We start from the raw sequence: 19,177 nt of genomic DNA on the forward strand, positions 1-19,177 counted from the left end.
ATATATATATATATATATATATATATGTAAAACTACACACACACAAACACACACATATGGGTAGCATACATTTGATCTAAAGTCAAAATTTCTAAAAGTTATTGCTGATACAAAATACCTAAAACTCAAAATACTGAAAACTTGGAATTTGTTTTTTTTCACTGTTGTGTGATCCCACTGCTGGTAGATATAAGTTGCAAGGAGTGTGGGATGCATGGGGTGGGGTAGGGGGTGTCTCTCGCCATAAAATATTTTTTTTCAATATTTTGAATGTTAGATATTTTGACATACACCTATACATCTATATATCTATATCATATACTTATATATGTAAATATTCATATGGGTTCCTGCAGAAGGTCACATGTGTGTTTGTTATTTAGTTGTCCACATATGATTGAATAAGCAGCTGGTCAACACGTGTCCAAGATCATGCAATTCCCAAAGCTGGAGAATATACCCTTACCCTGTGTTCATGTGATGTTGGAATTAATGCATATAATTAGCAGGGCATGTGGGGCAGAAGAGTAGAGCCCCCAGCAAACAATAAATAAATAAATAATTTATTTTTGTTTCAAGTTTTAAATTTTGCATCATCAAGGTTGTTTCTTGGTGCATGCATAATGGCATGTCAATGTAGTGTTTTGGATACTTTAGTGTCAATGTTTTTGCCAGTGATATTTGACCTTTAACCCCCCCACACACACACATATATACATATATATATATATATATATATATATATATATATATATATATATTATACATATATAAAATATTAAAGTCATTGATAAAACAAAATGTAAATGTCAGTGCTATTAATGTTAGCACTTTAACATCAACAACAAAACTTTGACATGCTATTGTGCATCATCTGAGGAGTAACCTTGGGGCATGAAAAGCTTGACACATGTTTTTTTTTTCAGGGAGGAGGCCCTCATTTGGAAGGAGGCTGCAGCCTCATCCCCTGCTAATTATTTATTCCAAGTCCAAGACCACAAAATCCCCAAGGAAAGGGCATATTCCTCCATCCTAGGGATTGTCAATCTTGCACACTTGACCAACACCAAGCATGCAGGCACAACAATTCTTGGACTTTCTAAACATAAACTCCCTGGACCAAATTGTCAATAAGCCGACAAGGGATGTAAACATACTGGATCTAGTCTTCGTTAATATAGGAAAGTGCTGCACACCTCCTAACATCTTCTCTGGTAAGGTCCTTTAAAGTAAAAATAAAACCTGAAAGGGAATATTCAGGAACTACTCTAAGGTTAAGTGGTAAGCTGGCAAAATTTTAAGGTCCCTTAAACTGTGAGAGCACTGCTGCCTATACTGGATTGTTCACAGAAACTCTATATAAGCATGCTAATAGCTGCATAAAGGCAGCTGTACCCACAGGAACACTAACAGAACTTACTCAAAAAACAAGCCACTCTGGTGAAATCACAACATTAAAACACTGTATAACAGAAGGAAGAAAATCTTGGCAAAATTAGGAGGTGCAGTACCCAGCAGGATAAAAGCACTCTCAACAAACTAAATAAACAACTCAGAGGACAAATAAACTCTATAAAAGCCACATTTGAGGTAAATATGGCCTCCCAGTACAAGAACAACCACAAGGCATTCTTTAGCTATGTCCACAGCCTCAAAGGCAATAGACAATTGTGTGCAAAGCTCATGGTTAATGCAGCCGCCTTCACTGAACCTGAAGATATGGAAAACCTACTAGCTAACAAATTCAGCTCCAACTTTACCCATCTCTTCCCCTCAACCTTCCCTCAGGAAATGCCCTGAAATATAACTCCCCCTGCTCTCACTATGGAACAGTTCCTTAATGCTCTGTCTAAGACCAAGAACATGAATGGGCCCAGACAATATCCCAAGATGCCTTCTAATTAGTATTCTATTTTGCATGAAACATGACCTATTAGACCCTCTGGAAGTGCTGTTTAACTGTAGCTTCCAAAAAGGCGTCATGCCTCAAGAGTAAAGAACAGCAGCAGTCTTCTCTCTCTCTGCACAAACATGAGCCATCTGCAGACCCTGGAAAGTACAGACCAAAAAGTCTCACTAGTTTCTTATGCAAAGCCATGGAAAGAATTATCATGGAAATAATTAATAATGACATAGGAAACCTCCAGACACTGGACTCAACCCAATTTGGTTTCATCAAGGGCAGGTTATGCCTACTCAACCTGGTAGACTTCTTTGAGAAGGTCAATAAAGCAATGGATGAGGGCATAATGGTTCACACCGCCTATATTTACATGGCCAAGGCATTTAACACAATAGCCCACTTGGACATTGTTGACAAACATGGCCAAGGCATTTAACACAATAGCCCACTTGGACATTGTTGAAAAACTCAAGAGGTTAGGAATAAACCCCTATGCCACCCAATGGATAGCCATCTGGCTCACAGACAGGACGCAGGAAGTTAGAATTGTGGAGTCCACTTCTGCAAAGAGGTCAGTCACAAATGGAGTACCTCAGAGATCTTTTCTAGAACCAGTCCTTTTTGACATTTACTTTGACTTTCTCTGAAGTCAAAGCCAAAGTCAAAGGCCTCTGACTGACTAAATTTTCAGATAAATACAAATTAGGAGCAATCATAAAATCCCACACTGATACAAATGTTCAACAGAAAGGGCTGACACAGACAAATAACTGGTGCCAGAGCCATGGACTAAAACTAAATGCCAAGAAATGCATAATAGTATTCTTTGGGAAGTCATCCATCCCTTGTAACTATCATACTGACAACACACTCCTAAGAGTCTGCCCAGTAGTCAGGGACTTGGGGGCACACAGAGACATAATCGAGCCTTTGACCATTATGTGTCTACCATAGTGAGGAAATCATTCTATGTTGTGCAGCTTATAAACAAAGTTATGGCATCTAGTCCCAAGGAAGTCATTGTTCCACTATATTCAGAATTCATCAGACTTATCAATGAATACAGTGCCCCCTTTGGTATGTACCTAACCAGGTATATCCAGCAACTAGAATGTCCACAGAGGTAAAAGAATACAGGGAGTAAGTAACATATCCTATCCAGACCACCTCAAGGCCATATCCCTGTATTCTGTCTCCTATAGGCTGTTGAGAGAAGGTCATTGCCTGACTTGCAAAGCATTGTCAGACCCCACTCTGACAGACCTCCTGCATATCCATAAAACAAACAGCGCCAGAATTACCCATTCTAAAGACTTAAACCTTGCCTGTGATATAAATAGGACCTGCCATAGAGACAGGTATGTATCCACGAGACTATCCCTTTTCTCGAACAGGATCCCCATCCATGTGAACCAGAGTTGGATGGGAAACAGGAAATTAATCCCTGGTTTGGCACCTATGTCTCTAACAGACACAGGCAGCCTGTAAATCTCCTAGGCCCCTGCTTGTAAATGTTTTGTGTCTCAAGTCCCTGCTTACACTTGTCAGAGATTTGGGATGCATGGCTAGGCTTAAAAAGGCCCCTGTGGTCATTAGCCTAATAATATGAATCTGTCAATCATCTGTTTTGTCAACCAAACCAAGTCATTAAGACAGGTTTACATTAAGGAGTTTCATTTATTTTCACTAGTACTATATATATGGAGGCTTAGGCGAGAAAAGCTCTAATGTTGTTTTATAAAAACATGTAACATACCAAGCTGAACACTTTTATATAGGGTAGTGACTTTACATACATAGAAATTGCGCATACAAAGCATGATGTCAAAGAAGGAAAAATTGTATATACAGAGTGAAACCATGTATTATCAGCTTTCAATGGACCAAGATGCATTCAGTTTTACATTAATCAAAGCTGTAATTCACACGTGGAAAAACCGTGAAAAGGCAAAGTTTAACATGTGGTTTGCAGTTGAATATAATTTGGTTGTTTGAAGGTAACAGACATAGAAATTACTGAAGTTTGAATTGACAGAAAGTCAGAGAAGAATGTTTGTTAGAGCATCAGTGGGAGAAATAATGTGACAGGAGTTAAGAGAACGTGGAGAGTAAATATGAAGAGAAGAGATGAGAGAAAAGGGTGTGTCATTAATGAAGCAGGTATGGAGGTAGTGATACATGTGCATGAGACAGCAGAGCTGATTATATAAGCTATAAGGGAAATTGGGTAGGAGTAAGAGAAAGTAATAATGGGGGGGTTAATAGGATGAGGTGAGGATGAGTATGGTGAGAGAAAAAAGCTGTGTGTTTGGATGTATGGGAATACAGTGACGGGAATGGGAATGTCTGCAAAGAGATTGTAGTACTGCAGTGTGTCGATGTGATATGAGATTAGCCAGGAGCATTGCAAGATTGTGGGCAGTTATTGTTTAGTGTTACTTTGTTTTCGATATAAGCGCTTTATTCAAAATGCATTTTTATTTATTTTATTTATTTAACATTTGTTTACCAGGAAAGTCCAACTTGGAACAAAGCCAATTTTCAGCAGAGGCCTGGGGAGAAACACTTTAGATGCATGTCTTTGGAGGTTACATGGCACCAATAGACTTTGATTGTTCCAAACAAGCTATTTTTTTATATCATAGGCTAAATAATAAACTTCCTTTCTAAACTATATACAATGTTTAATGCTGTTTTAGTAGTGTTGCTTTGAAAATGTTGTTCTTGTCTGCCAGTTTTAGATGAAGTGGCATGGAGTTCTAGAGCTTAATGACATGGTGAAGTACAGAGGGTCAGAGTTGTTAGATTTGGTTGTGACCAGGAGGAATTTATTGCTGGACAACAGGGTTCTGGTGCTTGTGTATGGTCACAGTAAATTTCCTATGGATTGGCATTTGCCCGGGCAGTATATTAAGTTGTGGGCAGTTATAAGTTGGGAGCACAACTGATATTGTGGAAGTTCCATCCAGGTCTTTTAGTGTTTTACAGTATTGTGAATTTTGCTATTTTGTAATAATGAGTCACTTTTTGATCTAAGGGTCATGTTTAGAATAATAAAAATAGACGCTGCCTACAATAGAGAGGAGAGTAGATAAGTTTGATTTCCTAGTATTATCCATGAGGAATTTTTGCCCTGTAGTAGAAGTTAGCTTTCTATGAGTTTATAGCTTGCAGCAGCTATGGTTCATATTTCAGACAGGCATTAAGTAAACCTCTTGGGAATTTAGTTGGGATATGGTTTCAGTTTTAGTATTGTTTGATGATAAAACGTGGAATGTTTCCTTTTGTTCTGAGTATCGTTTGAGGTAATGAACATTAGATAGGTCTTTTTAGCATTTAGAAGTAGGTCTGAGTCTGACATCCAGGATTTTGTGGTAAAGAACTGCTGCGTGATATCCTGCAGGTCTTCTAGTGTTGATGCTATGTGGATGATTGTAGCATCATATGCATATTGGACTAAGGTTGCATCTTTAGAGACAGTGTGAAGTTTATTAATAAAGATGTTAAAAGGAGTGGCCTTAGAATTGATTATCATGTACTCTGACTGTAACTGGAAGAAAAGATGAGAATTCCTGTTGCCATTTTACAGTTTACTGTCTATTTGTTAGATAACTGAGAAACCAGATAAAGGATGGGTTACTAAATCCATGAGAAAAAAAGTTAGCAGAGAAGCTTTTGGTGAGATACTATAGCAAAGGCTTTGCACTGATTGAGGCATAAGGTTGATGATAGCTTTCCATTGTTTTTATGATGATTGACTGTATTGGTAAATTTAAGGGGGGTAGTTGTGTTGCTGTGGCCGGGACAGAAGCTGTGTTGTATTTTAGCCGTAGGTTGTGATTAGTAAGGTAATGGAATGGTTGGGAGTGGACATGTTTTTCAAGCATTTTTGATGGGTGATAGTATCACAATTGGCTTGTAGTTTGTTAGCCCTGTTTGTGGAGTGGTATGATGAAAGATTTTTCCAGATGTCTGGAATACATTTTTCTGTGAAGGATCTGTTAATAAAGATGGATACAGGATATGCTATGCTTTCAGCTGTCATTTTTCAGGTATTCAGTAGGGATGCGAGCAGCAACTATTGTTGTTGACTTAAGGTTTAGCAAGTACTTTTTAATTACTGCAGTAGGGATAAGCTTGAAGTTAAATTAGGGTGTATTATTTTTGTGAGCTATTGGTATGGAAAGTGGTGAGGTGTTTTGGCTGATGAGGGATAGACTAGAGGTTACAAAGAAGGAATTAAATTGGGTTGCAATATTTTCTGTGTGGTTAATATTTGAAGTATTAGGGGTGGTGGTTTGACCAGGAGTATTTTTGTATAGTACATCAGAAATGTTTAGAATTGTTTTGGTTGTTGATCTGGAGGTTAGAGAAATAAGTTTTTTTAATATGATGCTTTCCAAGTTTTCTCAGGTATCCAAAGGTTTGAAGGTAGCCTTGCTCTTATTTTGGACTATATTTTCCAAGCATGATCCCTCTGTCTAAGTGGTTGTCTGATTGATCTTGTTAGCCATGGGGCTAGGTTTAATCTAACCCTCTTATTTCTAAGAGGTATATATCCATTAATTATGTTTGAGAAACACCCTAGCTTGTATCTGCACAAAAAACTAAACAATCAGTAAGTTTGCTGTTTTCCAGGTAAAAGAATGGGCACATGCTATACTTTTAGAAATTTTTGCAAAACAGTAGACACTCTACTGTATAACAGAATATGGAGGCACTTTACCTTTTTCTTGATACTGAGTAGTTTTCTTTGATAAGACAGGTGACGGGTTTGTTGTAAGGGTAGGAGATTTTTACAAGCAGATTGTTCTGTCAATATCTATCAGCTATTCTATAGAAAGATTATTTAAGTGTAACAGGGAAGCTGCACACAGAATATTCTTCAATTAAATCACTTGCAGCTGCTTAATGATGGGAGTGATTACCCTCTAGCAGTGTGTACACTAGCAGAGAGACATTTCATGTTTGTCAACTACTCCTGACACTTATACGGTATAAAATTACTTTTTCATAATGTTTGTACTCAGTTTATGGGGGGTCTCTGCTTGATTGGCTGCAGAAATTCAGAAGTTATGGTCTTTCCAAAAAGAACAAGTTGTATAATGCCAGGAGTTGTATGTGTTTCAATTTACATTTTTTTTTCTTTTTGGATAAATAGCTAGAGAAAGAAGAAAATTGATGGATTTAGATAATGCAGGATAGTATATTTAGGTATTCTTTACTAAAATGGCTGAAATGCACGGTTTGATTTGTAGCCATCCACTCTACAGATCCACCGTTTTACCACTGACATGCATAAAAGCAGAATATTTGAGAGTTAATATCAAGGACATGGGATTTGGGAATGTTTGCTATTTTGATCATAGTTATAAAAAAGCTGTTTCATTAACCCTCATTCCAAACATTTCCTGGTGTTATTACTTTTCATTTTAGATTTTTTTGATATAATGACAAATGCATAGCTTTCATATTCTCAGATGCAATGCTGAGTTTCTTTTTTCAGTCACAAACCACTAAACTATTTTTTCATTTATTTTTCTTCTCTAGGGACAATGTTTACAGCTACTACTAACCAATATAATCTCTAAGATTGCCAGATCATGTAGAAAATAAAATACTCTCAGCTGCAGCAGTCTCAGAGAGTAAGATGGCTGATTTCAGCTCTTTTGATAAACTGTTTCTCATCCTCAAATTTGATTATTCGACTGCAGAAAGCTTCTTTGAATGGCCAAGTACAATGAACTGTCATATACAATTCTCTGATGTGCTTTCTCTCAAGTTGTCAAATAAAATCATTATTTGATAATACCATTGAGAGTACTGATGATTTTGAATAGCATTGAAAGGCGTGGGTTAAAACAAATAGGTTCAAATTAGGCAGAAATAAAAGAAAACCTGGTTGCTATTACTAGTGGGTAGACAAATTGTAATATGAAAAAAGAAACTTATAGTCACTTGACTGCACAATACACAGATTAGCATACTGATTCAGATAGATTGTTAAATCATAAATAACTACATTTTACAGATAGATACACACACACACACACACACACACACACACACACACACACACACACACACACACATGCACACAGTCATGTTTATTAATATAGCTATAGATATAGATAAAGATATAGATATACACAGACACACACACACACACACACACACACACACACACACACACACACACACATACACACACACACACACACACACACACACACACACACACACACACACACACACACACACTCATGTTTATTGATATAGCTTTAGATTCATAGGTTCATAGGTAGATACTAGGCTATCTGCCCTAGGGCATTTATAAGCCTAGCCAGAGTGTGTTTGGCTTCCGCCTCCCTATTAGATTAGCCTACTGTGCCTCTGTAAAGTAGGTCACAGAAGGTACCCTTTTAAGATTAGTTTACTGTGCCTCTGTCTAGCAGGGACACAGAAGAGATCCCGGGGTGAATTTGCGATTTACCATCCATGCGTCCAGATTTCGCTTGAAGAGGGTCAGCGAGGGGCTATGTCTAACAAGAACTGGGATTCTATTCCAGAGTGAGGGGAGCCTCTGGGAAATGAATCTGTCCCTCCAGCATGTCCTATTTATTTTTGTGCTGAGGTTTAGGTCCCTGGAGCATGTAGCTCTAAGGGACCTGGATTTTTTGAGGTGGAGCATGTCCATTAATTCTGGGATTGTCATGGCTTGGTACGTCAGGCATAGATCGCCTCTGAGTAGGTGGTAAGCAACTGAGTAGAGCTGGAGTTTCTTTAGTCGAGCTGCATAGGACATCTGTTTATAGCCCATGATCCTCTTGGTGAGGTACTTTTGGGGTCTCTCCAGTTGCTGCAGGTGTCGGGTAAGGTACATCCCAAAAGGGGCATTGTATTCAATTATGGGCCTGATGAGTGATGAGTAGAGGGACACAATGACTTCTCTTGATCTAGATGCGAACCCTTTCGTGATAAGGTGGGCTATATAGAAGGTCTTTCTAACCACTTTGGCAACGTGATTATCAAAGGAGAGATTACTATCTACGTTGGTCCCCAAATCTCTAATTACTTCTTCCATACTTAATGGATTACCACCTATGTGGTAATTTGTGAGCACCTTGTTTTTCCCAAAGGGGATGACTATGCACTTTTTAGCATTTAGCTTGAGACCGTGGCTCTGACACCAAGCATCTGTCTCTGTGAGACCCTTTCGGAGGATGCTTGTTTCAACTGGAGATTTGATTATGGCCCCCAGTTTGCAGTCATCTGTGAACTTTGTCAGCCATAACCCCCCCCCCCGTGTTAGCCTGAACCTCAGAGAAGTATATACCGAACAAGAGAGGTCCCAGAACTGAGCCCTGTGGGATGCCACTTGTAACTGGTTTGGATTCGGACATGGCACCTGTGATTCTGACCATGTGGGTTCTATCTCTGAGCCAGTTTGCAACCCATCTTGTGATATAGGGGTTGATATTTAAGCTGGTAAGCTTATTTATGATGCCCGAGTGGGGTATTGTGTCAAAGGCTTTTGCGAGGTCCAGGTAGGCTGTGTGGACTACCTTGCCCTTATCTATGGTTTGGTAACTGTTTCAAAGAAATCAACTAGGTTTAAGAGGCAAGATCTGCCCTTAACAAAGCCGAATTGGGTAGGGTCCAGTGTCTGGAGGCTCCCAATGTCTTTGTTTATGGGTTCCATGATAATACGCTCCGTAGCTTTACAGACCAGACTAGTCAGGCTTATGGGGCAATAGTTTCCGGGATCCATTGTGGCACCACCTTTGTGGAGTGGGACCACTGTAGCTGTACGCCATTCTTTAGGTGCATATCTTGTAGTAAGGCTAAGTTTAACAGTGACTTAATGTGAGGGCTCAGTTCTTCTTGGAGCTTGTGTAAGACACAGCCTGGGTCCCATAGATGCTGTGTTTTTTGCTTTGGAGAGGGCAGCTTTCACCTGTGCATCTGTGATGTCAGGGAGGTTACATTCAGTTGGGATAGGCATTTGCTCCTTTGGGGGGAAGGGGGGGAGAAGTTTGCGTTGAATCTGTCTGCCAGGATGTTGGCTATGTCTGTAGGTTTGGTATATTTTGTACCGTTATGCAACAATTCAGAGCATATCTGGGAGTTTCCGCCCATGTTCCTGACATAACTAAAGAAGGCCTTGTGATTATTTTTAGTGTCTAGGGCAATTTTTCTTTCAAAACTGGCCTTTGATGATTTTATGAGGGATCAAAGTTTCTTGCTAATACTGATCAGAGATGCCTTCCCTTTTTGGGATTTTGCTCTGTCATGTAGTAGCTACCTCCTTTTGTTGTATAGCTTATTTATGGCTGGGGTCCACCAGACCAGTCTCCTGTTTTTGGAGGAGTGTGTCTTGGTTTTATTTGGGATAGCATGATCCATGCATTCCTGCAGGTGCTCATAGAATGCATTTGTAAAGGATTCTGCGGATTGGGCTGTATTATCCTTTGGCACAGGGGCTTTGAAGGATTCCACCTCAGTCTTGAGAAGTGCAAAGTTGGCTTTTGAGAAATTTTTTACAGAGATTTCCTTGGCTGGGGGTGGGGACGGGATATGGATGTCCAGGGAAATTTGTTTATGGTCTGATCTTACCAATGAGGGGTTTACCTCTGGTGTGGAACATAGAGTCCCCATGTTGGTGATGACCAGGTCCAATATGTTGTTCCCTCTTGTGGGAGTGGTAACCAGTTGTTCCATTGAGTTAGAGTTTATAAATTCAGGGAACCATTGGGCGAGGGTGTTTGGGCTTGAGTAGTTTTCCCAGCCAATGTTTGGGTAGTTGAAGTCACCCAATAACATAGTGTTTGGAGATAAAGATAAAGATATAGATATAGATATGCACAGACACACACACACACACACACACACACACACACACACACACACACACACACACAGACACACACACACACACACACACACACACACACACACACATACACACTCACATGTTCATAGACATAGATATTTATATATATATATATATATATATATATATAAAGAGAGAGAAAGAGAGAGAAGAGAGAGTGATAATACGTTAGTCTTCCCACACCCCACCAAGAATAAAACAGATGAGTTTAACAATTCATTTTGAACTCTCCAATCAGTTTTCTAACTCTTGATTACTGCTGGTGTAGTTATGTTTGTGCAATTACAGACATTCTAACTGTTTTGGCTTTTGTTTCTTTTTCTTTGTAACATTCTAGCTGTTTTGGCTTTTGTTTCTTTTTCTTTGTAACATTCTAACTGTTTTGTTTTTCTTTTCTTTTTCTTTGTAGCTGTTTAACTATGTCTGGCAGTTGAATGAGCTGCTAATCTGCTTCTGTCTGTAGCCCAAGCTTTGAGTCTGTCTGCCTATAGTATGACTCTAGGTAAGACATTTATTCAGACAATGAAAGAGGCTTATGGGTCATGAGTTTACTCAGTTAAAAAAAGAACAAGAGGTATGGATTTAGCAAATATATAAGTAAATGGGTGTGTTAGGAGAGTAGTGTCCAACATATGTGTCTGACAGGGCTTTCTCCCTCCAAAGCAGTAAAGCTTTTTATTATTAGTTTTGCTGAGTTAATGTTTTAACAGTTTTATTTCATAAAGCTGAAAGTTAATTTGTGTAATTGAATTTGGTGCAGATATTGAGTCAGGCCTGTTTAATTGGTACTTGAATTTCTGAATGTCTGGAGGAAGGCAGCTGGGATTTGTTTCCTTACTTTATCTTTGTTCAAATATTCTACAGTTTAATTTTAGGCCTTTAATGAGTATAGCTGTAATTACTCCTGTAAGGTCTGAATATGTAGTTTTGTGAATGCAACATTTGAAGTTTAATTTTTTTTTTTATTATTATTGGTGTGAATAACACTGAGCAGCCATGGTGGTGCAGCGGTTAGTGTTGTTGCCTCACAGCAAGAGGTGTTCTGGTTCAATTCTCAGGTGAGGTGCTGCCTGTGTGGAATCTGCATGTCCTCCCTGTAGTCACGTGGGTTTCCTCCGGGTAGTCCATTTTCCTCCCAAAGACATGCTGCAGGTGGATTGGGCACTCTAAATTGGCCCTAGGTATGAGTGTGTGCCTTCTGTGGAAGGTTGGGCACCAGGCTAGCAACTCAACACCATAAAACTCCACTGGCAATTGTTCTGCGGACCATTGTTCCGCTCTGGTTACCCTTAACCAGGATAAGCCAAAAGGAGATGATGATGACTGGTGTGAATGACACTATATGCTAACTGGCTATATGGTTAGTATCTTGAGGAACAGTTACTGATGTAGTTTTTAATAACACACCTTTATCACTGTCCATTATTAGGATAAATATACATTTTATACATCTACGTCTATATCTGTATCTGTCTCTGTATATATATATATATATATATATATATATATATATATATATATATATATATATATAATGTGTGTGTGTGTATATGTGTGTGTGTGTGTGTGTGTGTGTGTGTGTGTGTGTGTGTGTGTGTGTGTGTGTGTGTGTGTGTGTGTGTGCATCTGTGTGTCTGTATACATATTTTTAAATAAGTAGATGTATAAAACTATTTCTCTCTCTCTCTCTCTATATATATACTTTGCATACATAAATATATGTATATATATATATATATATATATATATATATATATATATATATATATATAGATATAGATATAGATACATATATATGTATGTATGTATGTATGTATATATAGATAGATGGGTCTACTTCTAAATTTTGAAGTTTCAAAACTTTGAATTTCTTATGGTCGAGACCATAAGGTCAAAGTTTTGAAACTTTGAACTATATAAATTGAAATCGCTGTACAGCTCGAAATGGTATATTTACCATTTTCCTCACTGCAGTGCAGTCTAGGAGTTGGTATATTTATTTAGTAGGGGGTGTGGGGGTTGAAGTTTCAACTTCGACCTTGTGGTCTTGACCATAAGAAATTAGAAGTTTTGAAACTTTTAAATTTAGAAGTAGACCTATATATATATATATATATATATATATATATATATATATATATATATATATAGGTCCACTTCTGAATCTCAAAATACTAAAATTTCAAATTTCAGTATCTCAAGACTAGAATACCGCAATTGCAGCTGTTCAAAACTGCAATTTGTCGAAACTGAGGTTGCCGAATGTGTGATATTCCTCGGTTTGTTTTTTTGGTGTACTGTCACTTTAAGATGTAGTGGTTTCTGGGAGTCGAGGATGGTGGTCAATGTGCAGTTCTGTTCACAGATCCAGGAAAGTTTGTAGTATTTCAGGATTTGGGGTAGGAATATGTTTTTGGAAGTTGTAGGAGTAGGTTAGGGTAGGTAGGTGAGGTGAGGGCATGTGTGTATAGGTGTTGAGAGTGATGGCTGTTTTACATGTGTCGTGTGTGTGTTTCTCGTGCATATGTGTGTGTGTATAATGGGAGTGTAGGGTGCATAGAAGTAGGTGTATTGCTGTTTTTTTGTTAGTGCCACTTTGGAGTAAGTATATATATATATATATATATATATATATATATATATATAGATATATATATATATATATATATATATATATATATATATATATATATATGTATATATATATATATATGTGCATGTGGGCTTGCCCCCCTGCTTAAATGTAGAATATTGTTATGTGTTTGCCTTTGTTTGTTTGTTTTGTTTTTGTGTTTTAATGTCAGGGATGGTTGGGTGTTTGCTTTCGATATTTTGATCATCGGTGTTTTCATTTTCCATGTTTGTGGAGTTTAATACTTCTGTTCTGGTTTTGAGATACTGAAACTCAGTATTTCAGTATTTTGAGATTCAGAAGTGGACCCATATATCTATAGGAGTATACTATCATGTGTACAAATGCATGAGTGTACTATCTTTAGTTGAATGCACATGAAATCAATCCCTAATTGATCAATTTGTAAAGCCCAAAGTTCAAAATACTGAAAAAAAAAGAAAAGCAAAATAAAAACAATCCCCGGGATTCAGAAAGCTTCCGTGCAGGAATAGCTTATTCCTGCATGGAAGGGACCATTCCCGTACAGCACACCAGTGCACCATGCATATTTATGAAGGCACACTGCCTTGCTCTAAAACGGACATGGTTCCATGTACAAGTGCAGGGTGTGTGTCTGAGAGCAGAGCTCTCACAATACACACACCCCCTGCACTCCAGAATTGCCTCTCAACAATTTAAAATGAACGAGAATGCTCGTAATACCCCCAGCCCATCAGGATAACAAATCTGGTCAAAGGCATAAGGGACAATCGCTCCTAACAAGCCAAGAGTTGTTAGGATAACACAGGTAGCATAAGCACGTAGCACACACCTTCCAACGTGTCAGAGTAAGGAATGTGGACAAATACAAAAGGGACAATTGTCCCACAAAGCAGAAAGTTGATAAAATAACAGGTTCAGCATTAGCAGGGATATTCTGAAGGGTACAGATAAAATAACACAACAAAATTTTTTTTTGTATAAATGTGATAAAGTTTAAGCATAGCTGCATGGGTGTCCCCATTGCTTAGCTATGCTTAGTCCAGCTTAAACAGCACAAGAAGTTACATAGCAAGAGACATCCAACATAAGTAGCATTGCAATAGTATAGTGGTTAAAGCATATGCTTTACAAGTAGCCATTCCTTGCTTGATCCCCACTGTAGACAATTTGCATTTTACATGTGAAAGCAGTACATAAACATTTTTTTTAATTATTAGCTACTAAATAACATATAGTTGTTAACCAGAGTACTGCATTAGGTCCAGATGTGAGGTGTCAGTTTAATAAAGTTGTGAAACCCCATTATAAACATAAGTGCCCCATACCTTATAATCACACATGAATAAATGTAATGAAAGCACATTGGGGGATGTCAGGGACAGTAAACAAATTTATAATATGTAATGAATGATGAATCAATGCCATACAGCAGATAGTCTATAAAATGAAAAATAAGCAATGCTAAGCATTACACAGTTCTGCTTACCAGGTGTAAGCATTGTGCAAATATGACTGCTAAGCAGTGAGTAGCCCAGCTAAGTGGATTTGTCCATTGGTAAGCAGTGTTGATCCTGTCCCTTTAAGCACTGCCAACCTTAGGAAGCAGGTTTGCCCCGTAGCTTAGCTTAGCTCAGCATATTCAAAACCGTCCAATCAAGGCAAAGGGAGAGAAATCGGCCATATTTAAACCCCACAGGCAGGAATACAGCTCTTAACTGGTTGCAGATTCCCACTGTAGGCAGTATGGCAGGAGTTGGTGAGGGCATGTGCTTCCGGGTGCAGCACTGGGGCATACAAGAGTCCAAGGTCATGGTAGGACTCCTGGTAAAGAACCATAAAGAGAGACTGCTGCAGGGCCAATACCAGGGATACCAATATAAAGTGAAAGCCTGGAACTATCTCGCCCATGATCTCTCCAGTGCCATTGGTATCTCTCGGACTGGTGAGCAGGTCTGGCGCCACTATGTCGACCTGAAGTAGAGAAAGAGGGAGGACTTGGACCAGTGAGTAACAATCCTGCTTGTATTAGTCATACCAAATAAATATAAAGTAGTAGAAACTCACTTGGCAGTATAAAAACTGTGTATGGGTTTTACTGAATAAACCAGACAATATGACAGTAATAGTGCCATATAGGTCATATTTAAATAAAACTGCAACTGCCTGGCAATAAAACTCTAAATCATGGACTGGTTGTGTTTACTCTGATATTGTATGGCATTTATTGTTGCAGTCTCTGAATATAATGTTGTGTTAACCACTGTTACCCACACTGTGCTACATAAAAGAAATGTCCAGGAATGTCTGTATAAGACTGTTGTAAGGACAAGATCAGATTGTACAACCAAGAGAGACTTAGAAAACACTGAAGAGATAGACAGTAATATCCAAATAACACACTCTGCTGAAACTTAAAATTGTTGTATTTTTAGCACACACAGCCATGGTTCAAATCCTGGGAGTGCGCGAGGGTAAGCGGGAGTAAGCTCTTTTAAGCAGTAGTAAGTGGGACTAAGCCTATTTGTGCAGGGGTAAGCAATGCCTACACAGATTAAGAACTTTTGGCTAACTGTCTGTAAGCATATTTGACCGGAAGTTAGCATTGCTTACAATCGAGCAAACCCACTTAAAACTGCTTAAAAGTGCCTTAATCACTCTGTATCCAACAACCCTTGTTCTGTCCAGCAAAAAATTAATTATCCCTGGCCAGTCTTGAGCCCAAGACGCTGCACACCATAGTCACAGTGATTTACCACTAAGCCATTTGAGCTGTATGTAAGTGTGATGTTTTCTCAAACATATCACGCAGCACAGTCATTCAGCAGTAGCAAAAATGTATTTATATATGTCGATGTATGTATGTATATATATATATATATATATATATATATATATATGTAGACATACATGTCTATATATGTCTATATATACGTCTATATATACATGTATATATATATATATATATATATATATATATATATATATATATATATGTCTATATCAAGGACATCGTGGAGCGTACTGGCTGTACGCACTTCAGTATAGTTTTTCAAACGGAGGGGTAGCAGACCAGTACTAGGACCCAGGGAGCAACGCATCCAAAACTGAAAACAAACAAACTCCATAAAATATAGTCACATATTGCAGTAAAATGCCTTGACTGAGACTACATCAGGATGGAAAGACAGTTGTACCTCATCTGGAGTTTGAGCGCTTTTCATTTCACCTCTGCTGTTTAAAAGGTGATAACTGACAAATTAACTCTATTTGGAATGTGGGGTAAAGCCACAAGAAATCAAACTGACCTCCTGGTTCTCTGGTGCGGCTTTCCCTTTGTTCTTTATCAAGTACTGCTTCAGTGATTGGTGGAGCTGTCCCTGTGATGACGTCAGCAAAAAGAGCTGCACTGGCAGAGAGGGGAAGAGATTGTGACTGTGTTGTGTTGTGTACTGGCTGCTGATCCTCATTTATTTTAACTGTTCTCAGAATGTAGACTGTGCACAACTGCTACTGTTAACTGCTATGTCTGGCTTTTCTTAAGTAATCTTTACTGTTCTTTTCATCTTGGCTGACAGCATGTGCCCACCCTGAAGATGTAGTGTAGGGTAAGGTAAGCAATGCAACTTAGCAAGCATTTAAGAACTTGAAAGTTTTGGAGTTTTTTATATATAACTTAGAAAGTAGTATGATTTATTATATTAAATTGTAACTGCCAAGGCAGCAATAATGCAATAGGTGTGTGTTTGTGCATGTGTATCTATCTACCTATTTATATATATATATATATATATATATATATATATATATATATATATATATATATACACACATGTGTGTATGTGTATGTGTGTGTGCTTGTGTGTGTGTGTGTGTGTGTGTGTGTGTGTGTGTGTGTGTGTGTGTGTGTGTGTGTGTGTGTGTGCATATATGTATGCATGCATGTGTGTGCATCCAGTGATAAACCTGGCTTGTCAGAGGCATTGTAAGGTTATGTTTTAATTTATGGACAAATAATACCACTATTTTTATTTATAGATGCACCGTGCATGGGGGGGGGGGGGGTCAAATATATCTTCTGGTTGATATGGTTGCTGGGGTCAGTTTGGCCATTATTTCTTTAATAAAATTTTCTAAATTTACTTATAACCAAGTGCCAGAGGTGTGCAGAAAAGGTTTCCATAGCTTATCTATGGGTATCATACTCCCTGGGCAAAACAAGTTTGAATATGTTTCTGAGATGATTTTTTTCAACTTTCCTCTCAGTCAAACATTAGACAGGTGGTTGTCTTTTGTGGATGGGAGTACGGAGTCATGCTGTTATATGCACATTTGACAGTAACAAGTTAAATTATATTACTGTCGCTGTTTGTTTTTTCACTTTCGTTAAAGTATAACACGAGAGAGGTACACAGAAGGTAGCTATCTTGGGGATAAGAGAGCAGAGGCATGCTGTTGGGGGTATGGCAGGAACAAATTAAAATATATGATGATGGACATTTTTTTCTTTCATGTTCATTCCAAATATAACATGTGGAATTACACAGAAAATTAATATAATTACAAGATATGATTTATGTATCCTTCAAACAATTTCTTCTAGCTTTTTACACAAATTATTTCTACTTGAAAGAAAAAAATAAATAATAACTAAATTTCTGTTTTCCTCATGATTTCTGGTTTCAAGTAGTCACAGATCAAAATGGGTTAGGGTGGGTATAATGGTTGAAATGTTTACTTCACATTCAGAAGGTACAGGGTTTGATTATCAACTTTGTAGAAATTGTCTAGGCTTAAAATGGCCCACAAGGGCATCTAGTCTAGTACTTCCCTATGAAAAGGTTGTAAAAGAAGGGTTGAGTAACTCCTCATATGCTCACTTCCTTCTGTTTAGGGAAAAGGTCATTACGAAAGTTAACTCTTCAGTGGTGTGCATGTGTGTGTGTGTGTGTGTGTGTGTGTGTGTGTGTGTGTGTGTGTGTGTGTGTGTGTGTGTGTGTATTATGGGAATTATGGAGTGGTCAACAAGCAGTTTCCTGTGGTCGAGGGTTTTATTCCCTCAGTATCCACTGACATTATTTATAACAGTGATGTTGTCAATGATCAGTCAGGACCACAGTTTGCCAGTTACTGCTTTGTTCAACTGTTTTGCAAGACAACTTTTCACTGTTGGGCTTGATTGTCCTTTTGTGGCAGTTGTGTGAATGTGAAGTTGCTATAAATAATTAACGGGGTATGGAGGCATAGCCTCCATCTCCGGGGTATCTTTGGTGCAAAAAGGTGTGTGTATGTGTGTGTGTGTGTATGAGCACACACACACACATATATATATATATATATATATATATATATATACATATGTGTCTTTGCTTGAGACTGGTACTGATAAATTTTGCATATTGGTTAGAGCAGTTTTGAATTCTGATATCATCAAACCAATATGTTAGGTTGAAATTGCCGATTTTTATGAATTTTGCACTAACAGTGTGAGAGAACACAGTGTTTCTGTATGTTTTATGGGATGGTTTGTCCCCCACTAATGTGGAGTCATGGAGCTAGGATATACATGTGTGTGTGTGTGTGTGTGTGTGTGTGTGTGTGTGTGTGTGTGTGTGTGTGTGTGTGTGTGTGTGTGTGTGTGTGTGTGCGTGTGTGTGTATGTGTGTGTGTGTGTGTGTGTGTGTGTGTAAAGGGAGTGTTGGGTGCAGGGGACAAGCCTTGACCTGACAAAATTACTTGCTTTTTGATATTCTGATTAATTTTGAGG

The sequence above is a fragment of the Protopterus annectens genome, chromosome 7.part0 (assembly GCF_019279795.1).
Source record: "Protopterus annectens isolate FY-2018-M chromosome 7.part0, PAN1.0, whole genome shotgun sequence".
Lineage (NCBI taxonomy): Eukaryota > Metazoa > Chordata > Ceratodontiformes > Protopteridae > Protopterus > Protopterus annectens.